Below are 18,858 nucleotides of genomic sequence, written 5' to 3'. Positions count from 1 at the left end.
AATGATATGTAGTTGTCTTGGATGAAAAGCCATTCGTTTTCATTAGTGATTAAGAAATACCATTCATTAGTAGGTGTAAATAAATATATATATATATATAAAAAGTAATTGTGTGATATGAATCCCATCAAAGAGCATTTCTTCCCTAACATGAAAAATTGAAGGTCCATAGCCCTTTTTACAGTTTTGTTTTTAATAATCTCCTGATTACAAACCAGACAATTGGAGTCAGTAACTTTCATATTAAACTTGGTTTGATAGGTTCAAACTGCAGCAAATCATAAACCAATCTTCGTTTGTTTTAAATTATTGAAAAGAAAATTAGACCCAGTAGAGTGCTCCTGTATTCTGAGTCTGGCATAAAGGCAATGAAAAAGCACTGTTTAGTTCAAATGGTATTGAAACTGATTTACACTATCAAATAAAGTGCGCTTCTCATTTATCGTTGCTTAGATATTAACATATATCATGAGCACTGCTCAGTTTATATCTACATGGATACACTCCAACAAAACAGGCATTTCTGTAAAGCTGTCAGGAAACCAAACCTGTTACCACATAAAAATATATACAACACTCCGAATGCTTTATTTTAATGAATTTATTGTGCTGTGCTTATCCCAGGCTGTGAGGCAGATGACAGTGATTTATAACTCGCAGAGCAGTAGCCCTGATAGGATGATGAAGGATCGTTTCTCCTCATTATGCCAGCAGAGCTTCTTTTCATCTCTTCTCTTATTCTCTGTTCATTGTTTGCCCTTGGCATCATCAGTCACCAGGCAGTACAGTTTACAAACACTGTTTTGGCTGGCAGAAAAATAAATGGTTCAGCCAATGATGTGAAATCTATCAAATTCCTACTAAGCTGTATCTTGAAACCCCTATTCAAGCTCTTGTCTGAGTCTGATCCATGGTTTAGATCGCATTTTACTTCTAAGAGATAGATTCTTTCCCTTCTCACTCGTTACTCAGAGCAAGATGCATTTCCTTTAATCTTTCTGCAGGCAAAGGCTGACCAACTTCAGAGAGCTGTAGAGACTAAACCATTTGTCTCTGGACCTTTTTTGGGTTTTTGTCACCAAACCCACATAGACAGCTTTATGGAGGGATAGTACAGCAGTATTTGTCATTCTGGGTAACCAAATATGAATAACACCCAACATGGCAAATAAGTAGCTGAATGTCATTGTTGAAAAGAAAACATATAAACCAGAAAGGTGGCTAAACACAGAAACAAATGATGTGTTGTGCTTATCTGCTTGGCAGTATTCACATGAAGTAATTTAAACTATAAAGCCATGTTTGTTTGAATGGCTTGGTATAATCCATAAACAAATCAGTTGGCTGCAAATGACTGAAGCTACTGAATGGGGAATTAAGTGCTTGTATTTTTAATCTTAAAAAAAAAAAAAAAGTAAATCTGGATTACAAATCTGATCAAAAGAAAAAGTATATGTTCTGGTATGACTTTCCTTAAATAATCCAGCCATGTGACAGAGTTGCTGTAACCATAATGTGACGAGAGACAGACTAGAATGGAGGAGTAAAGAGGAGGATTTGCAGACTATGAAGACTGAAGGGGAAGTGGAGTCTTTCTGTGCCATACATACATACCTCCATTTTAAACTGTTGGGACAAAGTCTTGAGAAATAACCAGTAACCATCATTATTGAGGACTATGAGATCAAAGGCAGAGAGTAATAGTAAAATAATTTACTTTGTCAGTCCTCTACATCTGTATCTTAATATGCATTTGAATGATTTGAAGTATGTTGAATATTACTTTGGCCTTTTTTCTGTGGTAGCCCTCATAAGATGACGAACCTGAAGTTAACTTCGAGGTCTCAGTTTGGAGGTAGGTACGAAAAGAAAATATTTTTTCAGTGTTCTGACCTGTTCTATGCTCCTGTTAACTGGATTTACTGTTTATAGCCCACATGGTGGTGATAGCAATGATTAAAATCTTTTCCACAAAGAAGCTAAGGAATGGAATGAGTATTTTTCAAGAGTTTTGCTCTGCACAAGTTTCTCGTAGGTGTCAATAAGTGTTTGCCATTAATAACTAGAAATAAAAATGTGCTTAAAGTAGCCAGGAGTAAGAGTTTCAACCCTCTGAGCAGTATTTCTTAAGCTTGTAGTAGATTGTATGTGCCTGTCTCACGCTCCTTTGCTTTACCTGCCTACGCTAGTAACGCGAGGACTGCAGGATATCCTAAAGGCGAGGGTGACAGGCACCACAGACCATTTTCATACATATCACACTGTTCAGTCTCAACCTCTGTGACATGCGGTGCGTCGCCCCTGTACAGAACTGAATAACTTAAGCCGACCTAAACCACTTCAGTCTGCAGAAGACTAAGCTGTGGGGTCCTGCAGGCTCAGCGCAGAAGACTGCAGTGCTGTCAGTGCCAGAGCCTTGGAAATCCAGGTCAGGAGGGAGACGTCTCCCATCCTGCTGTGGGTCCCATGGATCTTCCCTGTCTGAAGTGGGGAAAAAGCAAAACAAACTCCCTGATCCCTAATCTGGCATTCATCTTGATTCCCAATTTTGTGATCAAGTCACAGTAGCCAAGTGTTTAAGAATGTACAAGTGTCTCAGGACCGGTGATGAGTTTAACCATCCCACCAGTCTGGGCTGTCCAGAAGTTTCAGATCTGCTGTTGATTCAGAAGAGATGGGGTACAGCCACCCCTACCACAACTGCTTCATCTGGGTAGCTTTTTCAGAAATGCACCAGTAACCAACAATCTTAGTCTGATCTTTCTTTCTGGTACAACAACCACCTGCAGAAGGAAAGACTTGACAGACAGCCTGTCCCTCAGAATGGTAAAATTCAGGATGAGAAACATGTTTGCTGTAAAAAATTTGAGGGGTTCTGTAATCCTTTTAAAGTAACAAAGTAGGGAAGTGTGGTTTGCTTTTGGTAGTTTGATTAAGTGCCGTATAATATTTCTCTCATTCCTTTTTGTTTGTCATCGGACTGTCATGGCTGTCACAGATCTGGCTATCAAACTGTCTAAAGTATTTGTTTTAACAAATGAATTTGTGCTTTGGCAGCCTCCTCAGGCAGTGAAGTTGGTGGATTTTTAAATTACTGCTTGGATACTTAGGAGACTTGCTGCTGGTGTCCATTCAATTTGCTTTTTATCTTTCTGTGAGCACAGTAATTTTTATTGGATGTTTTTGCTCATTTTTGGGGAAATTATACAGCTACGTTTTGGATTCCTGTATACTTCCAGCCCTTTCCAAGATCAGCAACTCTGCAGATGCCTTCCTTTCTGAAAACTTTTGAAATTTATCCTGTGAATACAGGGCTGGAAGAGAGCACCCATGTCACCCAGTCCAGCGTTCAGCCAAACCAATATTGTCGACACGAAGTTCAGCACATTCATTCTATTACATATCAGTGAAAGCTCCTAAAAAAATGTTACACCGCAACTACTAAAATTAGACATTGTAAACCTGCAGGTTTGCATAATTTGTTGTAGACAGTTTATAAAAATAGATGACCAAAGATTATAAAGAACTGTTGTTAATTTTTAATAAGAAAAATCCACCAGGTAGACATCCTTCCAGCAGTTTCTATCAGTGAACGCTTAATATTGCAATTTGCAAAATGTTTTAAATAATTCTTAATTCTACAATTAAGTTGGTATAAATCCTTCTTTATTTTAAAATGTATATTCTTTTTAAAATAACGTTTTAAAAGATTTTTTTTTTCCCTCAAGAATATCTCCCTCTTAGCTGCTCATTTCGAAGAATGTTCTATTTACTTATAGGTTTGCAAAGAATATTTTGGATCAATATTTTTCACAAACGGATCTAACTGTGAGGTAATAACAGATTTTTACAGGGATTCACCTGTTTCCTTTTTGACAGTAGGCAGAGGTGGCAGTTCTGCAGATGCGTGCAACTGTCCGATAGATGTCACCGAACAATCTTTTGGCTGTTTTTCACAGGACGCCTTGCTGTGGCCAGCATTCATTGCAACTTTTTGTGGAGCAGCTGTCGTGTTGTCGGTTCCTTTGAATTGAAGGGCGAGTCAGTCAATGTTTTCCTTCTATTTGCATGGGGATTCTTTGTAGGGCTCCTTTCATCATTTTTTCCCCGTCAAATTGCTTTATCAAATGAATGAGTTTCTGTGCTCAGTGACCTCCTAAACGTAATTCATATTTCATTGGAACAGATATTGTAGCCTTGACAAAATTATGACTTCATCCATATTTAGTTCTTGTAGAGGTAAGCAGGAAGATTTTTTTTTTTTTCTCCTAATATGAGTAAAGATTGGATGGGGGGGAAAAAAAAAAAAATATTAGCTTCAGGTTCTAAGTTACTAGATGCTCATTCTCAGAAGTATAGTAAGTCCTTTACAAGTAAATAATGGCAGTCTCACTTCTCCATAGATTTTATTCTGCTTGAGATATAACAAAGATATTTAAATCTAAAGAGCTTGTAACATCCATGATGCTGAATTGCCATGGTTCAGTCCTATCTTTCCTAACGGATGTAGAACGTCACCCTTAATTCTAATGTGGAAGTGTAATTTGGCAGCAGTCTACATGGTGCTAATGGTTGTAGAGGTTGCAAAGTCACGGAGTGCTACTATCTGTAATTTTTTAGGGGACCACTTTTTAGTCTACTGTGGGTATGGAAACAGCTGAAACTGCTTTGGAGACTGTGTGTGATAGTATTTATTGCTGTTAGTATTTATTATCTGTTTTTCATGCAACATATCCCTGTATCTGCAGTGAAAAAATCTATATTAAAACTTCAGATATAACTTTCTGGCTAAACTTATATAAAATGTCCTTCCCCACTGTTACTTCTAACACTTGTTAATGCATAAATTTTAGAAATATTGAAATTATTACTTGTAATAGGATGTAACTAGCATTATTGAACATACTGAACTTCAGAAATGAATCCTGGACTAATAGGAAGGCTTCCAAACTCCTGAGTGAAATCAGTGGTTTCACATACAGCATGAGAATGGGTAAGAAACTGCTAATTATTTTCAGACACCAGGCAGAACTGCTTTAGGAAATAATAATTGCATATACAGAATCATATGTATAACTATTTTCCTCTAATGACAGTATTTCTAAGTAATGTGATTAATAATCTAGACCCAAATATATACTTTTCCTCCATTTTATGCCAGAAAGCCTTTTTTAAACTTGGATTTAGAGTTTCCTGGGTACATCTATATGCACAGCATCATCCTCTCAAGCTTCTTTTACTTAATATTGGATCTTCTATTAGACTTTTAATTTTATTTTTTCCTAATCATGATTAAAATTTAGATTTTTATTCAGTTTCTAATCATCATAAGAATCACTGTTAGATTTAAGGACTCTTTGCATGTATCAAACCTTCCAGCATGACATTTGAAGCAGTAGTTTCAAATCCACACCAGCTTTAGAAATTTCTTCCTTTTTTATTCCTTCCTTCCTTACATGAAATAGATAACTTTCAAAGATTCACGTTTTCCAGGAGACTAGTACTCCTCACATCTTCCTATCACTATCTGAAAACCATGCCAGTCTTCCTCTTAGGAAGCCATTCTAGACTATTTAATCTAGCAGTTATAAAGCTGAATATTTAAAAAAAAAAAAAAAGTGGAAGGCCATCATTGTGCTTTTCTGATGATCTGCTTCTCTTTATAAGTGTCTCCTTATGGTCTGTTGCATTTCTGAAAAGTTCAAGCTGTGCTGAAATGCCTTCTGTATTATTATTATTAATATATTATTATTATATATGCTCCAGTCTTCTATCACCAGTCTGGTCTCGTGCCATGTTCTTAGGGCATGATGAAGGACAACAATATATTTGAATTCATAGCCATAATAAGTCTATCAAGTAACAGGTAAACGACCAAAACGTATGGAAAAGACCATGTAAAGAGATGAAAGTTTCCTGGTATTTATCTCCTCATCAGTGAACACTCAATCTGATCTTAGTCACCACTGTCCCTGAACGAGACTTTTCCATCCAGTCAAATCCTGTTTGAGTGATAAAGTTGCAAAATCTAGTTGAGTTTCCACATTTTAATCCAACATATGTAAAAAAATTAGAAGGCTGTGAATGAAAACCTGTAAAGTTCCTTCACAAAAACCATATTCCTTCAGAATACTTATTAAAATAATCTGTGCTTTATCCATTTCTCATAGTGAGTTCTGTTTGCACTTTAGTTACTTTGTCTTATTGTGCTGTTTTAAAATGCTGTAATTTTATGTGTGCAGAGATATATATTTTTTATATATATATAAAAATAACAATGGAGTCTTCCTTAGATTTGCTTTAATCTCTTCACTTAAGGTTGTGAATGTTCAGTAAGGATTTTTGTTAGACCTTTTTTCCAAAGTCAATAGGAAACATTTTGTAAAAATGCATTTTATATTGTAAATTTTATGCTTAATTTTATGATTTACATACTGTATTATGTTGGGTGAAAATATATGTTTAATTAGTAGGAATAATAGTTCTTCTCATTAATCTTATCCATAAATAAAGTAAAATAAAAAATGACAATAAAGGCAGCTCCAAATATAAATGTCTCAGGGTGTGTCTTTTAATTATCTTTTCTAAATAGGGAAATTAATAAGGTAATGTCATCAGTCTGGTAATATTTGCCTGTCTCTCCCCTGAATGCTTGACCTCTTCCTTGCTAACTCTTCTGATATCCCTGTGGCAGGTGGGGTCACACAGATGGGGAACAGCCCTACCAGACCTGTGCAGACTGTTAACTCAAGGCAGGCTTTTCCTGGGGAAAAACTGACACTTGCTCTGGAGTGAATTTTCTGTACCTTTCACTTTTACATTGAACTGTCAGAAGGAACTATACTTAACAAGTCTACTTTATATACTATTCATTAGATGTCCCCTAATAAATGACTGACAAGACAAATCTGAAAGATTTCATTAGTGATCTGTCAAAATGCAGCATGATAAACTCTCGAAACTTAGAAGTTACTGTCATGAGGGTTGTCAGTTTGAGTTCGTTTGTTTGCATTACTTGGTTTGGCTGGCAAAACCTATCTTTGTTTAAAATCATGCCCCTGGGACAATCTGCCTGGTTCATTTTGGCTTCAGAATGGCTTTCTACTCAGTGCTGGAATCAAATACTTCACACTGAATTGGTAGAGGAGCAGACAGATAAGTCTTCTGGGAAAGCCACTGGTTTTCCACTTTATTCTAGTAGTCTGCACAAGCGTATAATTTATCCTTTAGTTTATATCACTCATGCAGATCCATTTCAGAAGCTAGAGAAGGCTTAGATATGACACAAGATTGGCCTCTGATTTCAAAGATTTTACACTGACTCAAGTAACTTTGAATCAAGCCTTTGTCCATGGTGTTCTGTGAGTGTGGTTTTTAGAGTTTAAGATGTTCTGCTGTACGAGGTAGAAATTTTGATAATTGCTGTGCACTGTGGAGGGATCCAAAAACTCATGCTAAGGCTCCCTGCAATCTTTTTCAAGCAGTCTTTAAGTGGACTGCTCTGGAGAGAGCCAGGTGCAGAATCCAAGCAGAAGCCAGAGAGCAAACTAACAGTTGGCCACTAGGGCTGATTTTCAGTCTAGTATGTGAGATCATTCACTAATCTTCCTTTATTATGGGTGCATCTGTCATAGACACATACAGTCATAGCTACTGTAGCATCGGTGTATCAATAAGCCATACTGCCAAAGCATGGATACAGCTTGTATGAGCAATAGTGCACGTAACCTGCTCTCAGATGGAACAAGGAGGCTAAAATGGAATTAAACACTGATGAACTTCCTCATCTTACCTTTGGCTGAAAAAAAAAAAAATCAATGAGAAACTAAGTTTACGGTATTAAGGGGTCAGCAGAAGGAGCACTTAACATCCCTTGCAAACAATTGAGACGTAATAATCTTGTTTCTTTGTTAGGCTTATTAGATTCTCTTCCATAGTGTGTACCAATTCTTCTGGTGAAGATTCTGCATGTGGAACATAAAAGAGAAGGTCATATACATGTTTCAGGAGCTGTGGGTATAGTAGGCTATTTCACTTCAACACGTATTTTCAACACACACGTTCCCTACAATGTTTAGATCCACTGTGCAGCTGCTCAGACCAGCATTGAATTGCTGTGGCAGAGACAGTGCGGAGATTCCTGTTACATGTTTGTCTCTTGCTTCAAATAGTTGCCGCTAGATAGAACCAAGTCCTGAAGCTGCTATTCATTATTTACTCTGTTAAAAGTTCTTTTATTTCTGAAATATTTTTACATGAAGTTTTGGTGGTAGCTGTAATTTATGGATATGTTCTACCATCATTATTTAATAACAGATTCTCTTGCAGGATGTCTGGCCTGGATTAATCCCACCTGGCTGCAGGTAACCGCATTAAGAACATTGTCGTTTTGGATTCCTTCTGTAATCACTTAACGCCTGGGTTACCCTGTGGAATTGCTTATCTTTCTCTAATGGCTTACAGGGAATTTAGGATGACAAGGCTTCTAATTTAGTCCCTGAAGGTAGGAGACTAAAAAACTGGTTGAGCCCATGTGAGGGCTTAGCTTGAAACAAGGTGAGGGGAATATAGATCTCTAATCGTGTCTTTCACTCTCATTTAATCTAGAAATGATTTGGCTTAGGTGAAGGCATTCTTCTATTGTTCACGTGGAAACATAGCAAGAGATTCAAAATCATTTAGATTTTTTCAGAAAGTCTATGTCATTAGGAAATAGGCAATTTACAGGTCAAATGTCCAAAAAATGTAGCCTTATGTTTCTCAGGATTTTGGTGTTACACAAATGCTGAATTTAATGACTAAATTGCTGTGCTTTGCCAAAATTATGCAAAAGCTTAATTTATGTTTTCCAGTGATATGGATATATATATTTACTTTTTATTTTCAAGTTTCCAAGAAAAGTAGTTAGGAACAAAGCTTTAAAATTTTTACAGCTTTCCCTAAATATCCTAGCCTGCCTTTTCATCTGCAGTTTTTTTTAATTTATAATTCTGTTTTAACGCTTGAAATAAGATATTACTGAAATTGTGTAATTAGGGGATAAAATGCTAAATTTCTCGAGTAGTTCATCATCAAGCCTTCAACCTTCTAAAGCACTAAATTTTTTCAGCATCTTTTCAAACATTTAGTAATTCAAGGGGATTACTTGTGCCAAAATTGACGCACAGCGCTGGTTTCAGGTATTAGATTGCCCACTCGTGCCTTTAAAATCATCCAAGCCTGTGTTGTAAGATCCAAGCCTGCGTTGAGGAGAACTGGTGTCTGGTTGCCCAAAGGAGGACTCAGCGGCACAATGGCTCTGGTTCACCAAAGGAGCTTGTTGGGTTCTTTTTAAACTTTGATTACCTTGTTCAAGTCTTGGTCTTTGTGTTTCTCTTCTCAGTAATGGTGCCTGGTAAGTCCTTCTGAATATAGTTGAACAAGCTAAAAGACCACATATCATCAGTGAACAGAGAAACATAAAATCATCTTTACTTCCTCTGAGGAAATCTGGACATTAAATCAGCTAGACCCCCAACTGCTTTTACATTTCTAACTTAAGAAATAGAAACGTGATACATGCTGAGAAGCTCTGACTTCAGGAAGCTGTTAAAATAATGAGCAATTTATTTTGAGAGATAATAAGGGTTTAGGTCTGACTGTCTACAATGAGGAAAACCAAAAGTAATACAATTAAAGTATATGAAATTACATTGGTGTGAAATCAGTGTGAATGAGGTCAGAAAAAAAGGTTCTAAGTATATTTTCTGGTTCAACTCTATTGAATATAAAAAGGTAATATAAAAAGTTTTTATAATCATGTATATTAGGAAGACAAAATCATTCTATAGCTTTTCTACTGTTTGTGTGCCTCAGCTTTATTGCATGTCCTTTAACCACTGTTCACCTTGGAATGGTCACCTTATTCAAATGACCCCAGTGCAGGCTCAATCAGGTGGATAACATTTGAGGGGCTCAGCCTTCAACTGATATGAGTTGGCTTTGGAAAAGGTCCGCATTAGATTAAAATAGACAGTTATAGCTTTACAGTTTGAAACAAAGTCACTTTTTTCCCTAGTTACAATCAATTTATGCAAAAACTGAAGTATAAATGCTTCTACTTTACAATGCATTTAAATCCTGTTATAGAAGTCTTGCACATCAGAACGCCCACAAAGTATGTTTTTATATCTTTGTCTGTTGGGGTTACGGAAGAATTCTAGAGAGTACTTACTTTGTCATCCTATTAGTCTCTGGATAGCAACAAATGAAAATGCTGGATCAAAGTATTCTATCTAGAAGAAGGCTAAAAGTAAAAAAAAACAACAACAACAACAACAAAAAAAAAACAAAACCAAAACAAAAACAAAAAACAAAAACGTCTATAATGTAAAAGCCCAAACATTCTTTTGAGGTTTTATCAGGTCCCAAACATTCTTTTTAGGTTTTATCAGGTCACAATGGTGGTAACTTTTACTTCACTGTGTAATGTACTGTCATGTCATCTCAGATACAATGGGAAAGGATTTGGCATGGTGTCACCTGGGATCGTTATGGTCAGGACAGACTATCTCTACCTTAGAAAAAAAATAAGACAGTTGTAGGAAGACATTGGGGAGAAAAAAACCCTCATTTTGTGATATTTCTCATTTGAAAATATTTAGAAGAGCATTTAAAATATGTTACAGTTCAATTAAGTCAAAATTGTATCACAATGGTGTAGGTTCCACCTTTCATTAAAAACAGTTACACTTTTTTAGGGAAAAAAAGCTTGATTAAACCAGAGAAGACTGCTCTAATCACTAGAACATGTTGCCTAGTGCCAAGACACCATGTGTTTCTTTCCCAATATTCTCGTAAGAAGCTAAAATTGGAATTTTATTCTTGTTTCTCATGATTTTGAGATATTATTTGCTCTTTCAGGTAGTTCTAAGTTGAGTATTTCAATATAAGACTGTTCTGATAGTTTTGTTCTCACTTTCCCATCCTCCCCAAATCATCTTTAACCTGACAATTTTTTGGAAGGGGTAGGAATCAGAATTACATTAAAAAAACCCCAAGAGGTCATTCTTGCTGTATTCTAGCCTGCCATGGAAAGCAACAAAAATCTAACAGGATCAGCATTTACATGAGTATCATGCAGATTTCATATAATCATTTTTCTTGAATGCTTTTGAACATGTATTGTAAAGGGGCCACATGTAAACCCACAGAAGGCATCTCATGAGTTAATATCATTCTTAATAAACACAGAATGACAAAATCTAGCCCCAAGTCTCCAGTTTGGAATGGAATTAACTCCATGTTTTTTCCTTACAAGAAACCATTTAATTTGTATAATCATCATCAGGATATCAGCTCTTGCTCCTCACCCCTTTGTGTTATGCTGCTGGTCTAAGGAAACCTAAAATTCACATATGAGACCGAGATTCCTGAAGTTATCGTGTTATATATACATCTCAGTTAAATTTATGTATCTAAGCTGTAATTTAAAATTTTGGCATTTTTTTCAGCTAGTAAAAATCTGTATCTTTTTAATTCTTCTTGGCACTCTATGTAAGTCACGTTACGCAAAGTCCTATATGTCAGGTAATATAAATACAAAAAACAAACTTGGTTTTGTCCAGGCAGCTGTTTTCAAGCTAATCGTAAATGAAATAACTTGGCACAAACAACCCCTTCTGTTGTTGTGGGCCATTCTTACCAAATCAAACTAAACTTGAAAATCATCTGTTCACAGGATGACAAAGAACTGGAAGTTGTTCAGGTTAATTTGACATTGTTCTGGCTTCCGTTCAGCATTCTGGTTTCTGGTGGAAAAAAGATAAAAGCCTACTGGGAGAGGGAACGAGGATTGGGTTTTTTCTTATCTATTTATACTAATAACAAAGAAATCATTTTTAGAATACCAGCTAATCCTGAAGTCTTGAGGAGAAAGTGACAAAAAGTCAGTCTTTGCTGGAGATTGTTCATGACAAACACAGCAGAAGCAACAGCAAAGCATTAATTTGTGCAGTTCAAGAGATCTGCTGGCCTGCTGATAGTGTCACCAGAAACATTTACAGCTGAAGAGGTAGAAGCAGAGATCTTCACATTCAACTGGTTTTTATATCTTAGCAAAACTTTTCTGAGTTTTGTATCATTGCAGCCCTAATTCATAAACATGATTAAATTTTAAATATGCTTCTAAATTAATTTTTCATAAGATTGTAGTCCTTCATGAATGAGAAATGTTCTGTGCAGTGAAATCAAAGGCAATCTGACTGCCACACAGATACATGGGAAGACTAATAGGTAAATGTAAGATGATTACTGTTTATGGATTTGTTCATAACATAACTCAGTTATCAATAGCATTTAAATTACATAGATTCTTTTTATGTATTATATCATCTAATATTCGACATTCATTATGTATGGTTGCAATGCCTTGTAACAAAACCATTACCAATATATCAGCTTATTTAAAATTAATGAAATGTGCATTTCCGATCTTCAGATTTCGGGGACTGGATTTAATCATTACTTAGTCATGAAATACATTGATCCTTGTGGTAGGTATATGTGTGGAATAAATAAGCTATTAGGTCCCAATTTATGTCCTACAAAGGGACAATTGACATCTCTGACAACAAAGAGGGTTACTGTTAACGGCCATCACATGTGTCGTGGTTTTACCCCAGCCGGCAGCTGAGCACCACGCAGCCGCTTGTTCACTTCCCCCCCCCCCCCCCCCCTCAGTGGGATGGGGAGGAGGATGGGAAGGAAAAAGACAAGACCTGGTGGGTTGGTATAAGGACAGTTTACTAGGATTGCAAAGGGAGAGGGGAAGACAAGACAAAACAAAACAAAACAAAACAGTACTTAACAGAATATACGAAACTGGTGATACAGAATGCAGTTTCTCACCCGAGGACCGTACAACTCAGACCGCACGCTCAGACCTGCCCCGAAACCAGACTGTCCCCGAGCCACACGTCCTGAAGCTGCTGCTGCCCCTCCCCGGCTAGCCCCCTTTTATGCTGAGCATGATGTCACATGGTATGGAATACCCCCTTTGGCTCGTTTGGGTCACCTGTACTGTCTATGTCCCCTCCCAACTCCTTGTCCACCCCCAGCCGTCCCGCTGGCAGGGCAGTGCGAGGAGCAGAAAAGGCCTTGGCCCCGCGTAAACACTGCTCAACAACAGGTCCATAGAACAAAAACATCTCTATATTATCAATGCTGTCTCCAGCACAAATCCAAAACATATCCCCACACTAGCTACTATGAAGAAAAATCAATCCTCTCAGCTGAAACCAGGACATTATCCACCCCTTATTCCATACTATTTACATCATGCTTAGGTCCCACACAATTCAATACATCCTCATTAACCACTACCACCTTTCTCATCCCTTAATAGTATATTAATATCATTCCCTTAGTCTGTGGACTACCCTCTTAAAATGTCAATAAATGTCCACAAAATGTCCATTGGGTTCACTTGGTCCACAACCTTGGGCTCCATCCACCATGGTGGTCACTCAGGACAGGAGAGGTGGTTGACATGTGGAGTTATTGGGCACCAAAACCAGCTCAGGTCAGGTCCACTGCTGCACTTGCGCTGCTTCCTGTAAGGCTTGTTCTCTATTGGTTCAGGTGGTTTCTGCTACAGTAATTCCTGTAACAAGCAACTCAAATCATGGGTTACAACAATTTAAAGGTATTTCCATTACAATCTCCACCCCTGGTCCCTTCGAGTCAGACCATCAAGTTTATCATTGCAATGAACACCTCCCCTTGCCCCTGCTCCGGCTTGAACTTATCCTCAGACTGCAGTCCTTTAGGGTTGTACCTGCTCCAAGTGGAGCCTTATCCATGAGACACAGTTTCTCCAGGGGTACACCTGCTGTGGCATAGATGCAACCACGGCCCCAGACGCTTTGAGATATACCTGCTGCGGCACCAGTTGCTAAGGCCAGTTCTAATTCCATCATCGCAGTATTCATCCTTCGTTAATTTAGCTGATTCTTACTGTAATACCATTGATATAGCATATAACAATTGTAGTAATGATAAGATACGACAGGGTTATTTTAACAGTTAACAACATACATTCCAATTTATTGGCTATTCTCACCTAGAATCAGATCCCCTTGAGGTACACATCGGACTTCCCCATCTTTCCGCATCACCCACCAGGTGCACCCAGGTCCTTGAGCAAAAGCAATCCCACGGATGGGTTTGCCTTTGCCTGAAGCAGGGCTAACCCAGACTGTCTTCCCTAACAAATTCTTCATGCGCACTACAGGAACTTTGTCTCCTTCTACAGGCTGTGGAAGTTTTGATTGTGCAGGGCCAGCTCGACTGGTAGACCCCCTAGTATTAACTAACCAGGTGGCCTTCGCTAAATGTGTGTCCCAATGTTTGAAAGTCCCACCACCCATTGCTCTCAACGTAGTTTTTAGCAGTCCATTGTATCGTTCAACTATCCCAGAGGCTGGCGCATGATAGGGTATGTGATATACCCACTCAATACCATGCTCTTTGGCCCAGGTGTCTATGAGGTTGTTCCGGAAATGAGTCCCATTGTCTGATTCGATCCTCTCTGGGGTGCCATGTCGCCACAGGACTTGCTTTTCAAGGCCCAGGATAGTGTTCCGGGCAGTGGCATGGGGTACGGAATATGTTTCCAGCCATCCAGTGGTTGCTTCCACCATTGTAAGAACATAACGCTTGCCTTGGCGGGTTTGTGGGAGTGTGATGTAATCAATCTGCCATGCCTCCCCGTATTTATATTTCAGCCACCGTCCTCCATACCAGACAGGCTTAACCCGCTTGGCCTGCTTAATGGCAGCGCATGTTTCACATTCATGGATAACCTGTGAGATAGCATCCATGGTCAAGTCCACCCCTCGATCACGGGCCCATCTATATGTCGCATCTCTTCCTTGATGGCCTGACGTGTCATGGGCCCAGCGAGCTATAAATGATTCCCCTTTATGTTGCCAGTCCAAATCCACCTGAGCCACCTCAATCTGAGCAGCCTGATCCACCTGCTGGTTGTTTTGATGTTCCTCAGTAGCCCGACTCTTGGGTACGTGGGCATCCACATGACGCACTTTCACAACAAGCTTCTCTAGCCGGGCAGCAATATCTTGCCATAATTCGGCAGCCCAAATGGGTTTGCCTCTGCGCTGCCAGTTGCTCCGCTTCCACTGCTGTAACCACCCCCACAGAGCATTGGCCACCATCCATGAATCAGTATAGAGGTAAAGCATCAGCCACTTCTCTCTTTCAGCAATGTCTAAAGCCAGCTGGATGGCTTTCACCTCTGCAAACTGGCTCGATTCGCCTTCTCCTTCTGCAGCTTCTGTGACTCGCCGTGTAGGACTCCATACAGCGGCCTTCCACCTTCGATGCTTTCCCACGATGCGACAGGACCCATCAGTGAAGAGGGCATATGGCTTCTCATCTTCTGTTAGTTTATTATACAGTGGGGCTTCTTCAGCACGTGTCACCTCCTCCTCTGGTGACATTCCAAAGTCTTTGCCTTCTGGCCAGTCTGTGATCAGTTCCAGAATTCCTGGGCGATTGGGGTTTCCTATTCGAGCTCGTTGTGTGATCAGTGCAACCCACTTACTCCATGTAGCATCGGTTGCATGGTATGTAGAGGGAGCCCTCTTTTTGAACATCCAACCCAGCACTGGCAGTCGAGGTGCCAGGAGGAGCTGTGCTTCAGTGCCAATCACTTCTGAAGCAGATCGAACCCCTTCATATGCTGCCAATGTCTCTTTTTCAGTTGGAGTGTAGCGGGCCTCGGATCCTCTGTATCCCCGACTCCAAAACCCCAGGGGTCGACCTCGAGTCTCCCCTGGTGTTTTCTGCCAAAGACTCCAGGTAGGGCCATTCTCCCCGGCTGCGGTGTACAGCACATTTTTTACATCTGGTCCTGCTCGGACTGGCCCAAGGGCCACCACATGAACTATTTCTTGTTTAATTTGTTCAAAGGCTTGTCGTTGTTCAGGGCCCCATTCAAAATCGTTCTTCTTCCGGGTTACATGGTAGAGAGGGCTTACAATGAGACTGTAATTCGGAATGTGCATTCGCCAGAAGCCCACAACGCCTAGAAAAGCTTGTGTCTCCTTTTTATTGGTTGGCGGAGACATGGCTGCTATTTTGTTAATCACATCCATTGGGATCTGACGACGCCCATCTTGCCATTTTATTCCTAAAAACTGAATCTCCTGTGCAGGTCCCTTGACCTTACTTCGCTTTATGGCAAAACCAGCTTTCAGAAGGATTTGGATTATTTTCTTCCCTTTCTCAAAAACTTCTTCTGCCGTACTGCCCCATACAATGATGTCATCAATGTATTGCAAATGTTCTGGAGCTTCACCCCGTTCCAATGCACTCTGGATCAGTCCATGGCAAATAGTGGGGCTGTGTTTCCACCCCTGGGGCAGTCGATTCCAGGTGTACTGGACGCCCCTCCAAGTGAAGGCAAACTGTGGCCTGCACTCTGCTGCCAAAGGGATCGAGAAAAATGCATTAGCTATATCAATTGTGGCATACCACTTGGCTGCCTTTGACTCCAGTTCATATTGAAGTTCCAGCATATCCGGCACAGCAGCACTCATGGGCGGTGTGACTTCATTCAGGCCACGATAGTCTACCGTCAGCCTCCACTCTCCATTGGACTTCCGCACTGGCCATATGGGGCTGTTAAAGGGTGAGCGGGTTCTGCTGATCACTCCTTGGCTCTCCAGTTGACGAATCAGCTTATGGATGGGAATCAGGGAGTCTCGGTTGGTGCGATATTGCCGCCGGTGCACCGTTGTGGTAGCGATTGGCACCTGTTGTTCTTCAATCCTCAGCAACCCCACAATAGAAGGGTCCTCTGAGAGTCCAGGCAAAGTAGATAATGGTTCAATTTTCTCCGTCTCCAAGGCAGCTATACCAAAAGCCCATCTATACCCTTTTGGGTCCTTGAAATACCCTCTCCTGAGGTAGTCTATGCCCAGGATGCATGGAGCCTTTGGGCCAGTCACAATGGGGTGCTTTTCCCAGTCCTTCCCAGTTAGACTTACTTCAGCTTCCAGTAAAGTCAACTGTTGCGATCCCCCTGTCACTCCAGAAATAGAGATGTGTTCTGCTCCTTCATAGCTTGATGGCATTAAAGTACACTGTGCACCGGTGTCCACTAGAGCCTTGTACTCCTGTGGATCTGACGTGCCAGGCCATCGGATCCACACAGTCCAATAAACCCGATTGTCCCTTTCCTCCACCTGGCTGGAGGCAGGGCCCCTCTAATCCTGCTCATCATATTCGCTACTCACTTCTTGCAAAAAGGACTTGGAAGTCCCTTCAAGAGGATCATACATATGAGTAGGCCTTCCACTCGCTCTGGGGAACTGCCCACTGGAAACTGGAGCGGCATTTTTCCTGGAAGAATTCCCTTTTGTGGCTGTTTTACTTTGCAGCTCATGTACTCGTGCCCGTAGCATTGAGGTAGGCTTTCCATCCCACTTCCTCATGTCCTCTCCATGGTCACACAGGTAAAACCACAGGGTACCTCGTGGTGTGTACCCTCTATATCCTCTCTCTTGAACGGAGAAATGCTTGCTCTGAATAGCCGAAACACTGGTCCGTACAGGTGGGGAATAAGACATATCCTCTCTAAGTTGCTGGAACTCCCGGGACAGTTTCTGGGACAGTTTCTCCACCGCCGAAATGAGGGAGGAAGAGAGACTTTCTTCATACTGACGGAGTTGGCCAGCCACTTCATCCACTGTTGGTGCCTCTTCAGGTTTCCAGTCCATTACTGCTAGTGAGTTGGCGTATGATGATGGTGCACTTCGCACAAACTTCCGCCACATGGGTCGTGTGCACTGGACTTCATCAGGGTCTGTGGGTAACTGCGCATTGTCTGGATCATAATAAACCAACTCCCGCACAGCTAATTCCCTCAGGTACTGGATACCTCGCTCCATGGTGGTCCACTTGCTTGGCCGACATACAACATCTTCACTGAAAGGATACCTTTCCTTCACACTTGACAAGAGTCTCCTCCAGAGGCTGAGGGTTTGTGTCTTTTTCCCAATTGCCTTGTCAATGTCCCCTTCCTTGGACAGGGATCCCAACTGTTTGGCCTCCCTGCCGTCTAATTCCAGGCTACTGGCCCCATTATCCCAGCATCGGAGCAGCCAGGTAATGATGTGCTCACCTGGATGGCGGCTGAAATCTTTTCTCATATCTCGCAACTCACTCTGGGACAGGGATAGAGTGATTACCTCTGGTTCTGGCTCTTCCTCCTGTGATGGTCCTGGTTCATCATCATCCTTCACTAAGCGAACTGATTTCTTTGTGTATTTCTTCTTCTGTATAGGGGCGACTGATACTGGTACTGGTTGGTTTTCTGGTTCACCTTCAGTCCCTGTCACAAGGGTTTGAGTAGCTACAGTGTCTGTTGCAGGGATTCGGGTAGCCACAGGGGTTGGGGTAGCCGCTGTGCCTGGTGTGAGGTCTGGAATAGCCGCGGGGGTTGGGGTCGCTGCGGTGCCTATTGAGGGATCTGGAGTAGCCGTGGGTGTTGAGGTAGCTGCCATGCCTGTTGTGGGGGCTGGGGTAGCTGCGGTGTCAGTGGGTTTGTTTTCCCTCTTTTTTCCCTGATGACACTGCCTATTATCGAGCAGTGTTTGGTAGATCGAGGCCAGGGCCCAGCACAGTGCAGTAAGTTGTGCCTCCTTGGAATAGCCACAGCATTTTCCCTTCAAATATTCTATCACTTTCTCAGGGTTCTGTAGTTGTTCGGGGGTAAAGTTCCAAAACATTGGGGGTGAGAAGGTCTCTAGATATCTGCCCACACACTCCCACATGCCATGCCAGCCCTGACTA

Source organism: Balearica regulorum, chromosome 4 (genome assembly GCF_011004875.1).
Source record: "Balearica regulorum gibbericeps isolate bBalReg1 chromosome 4, bBalReg1.pri, whole genome shotgun sequence".
In the NCBI taxonomy this organism is placed as follows: Eukaryota; Metazoa; Chordata; class Aves; order Gruiformes; family Gruidae; genus Balearica; species Balearica regulorum.
Note: the sequence above shows the minus strand (reverse complement) of the source record.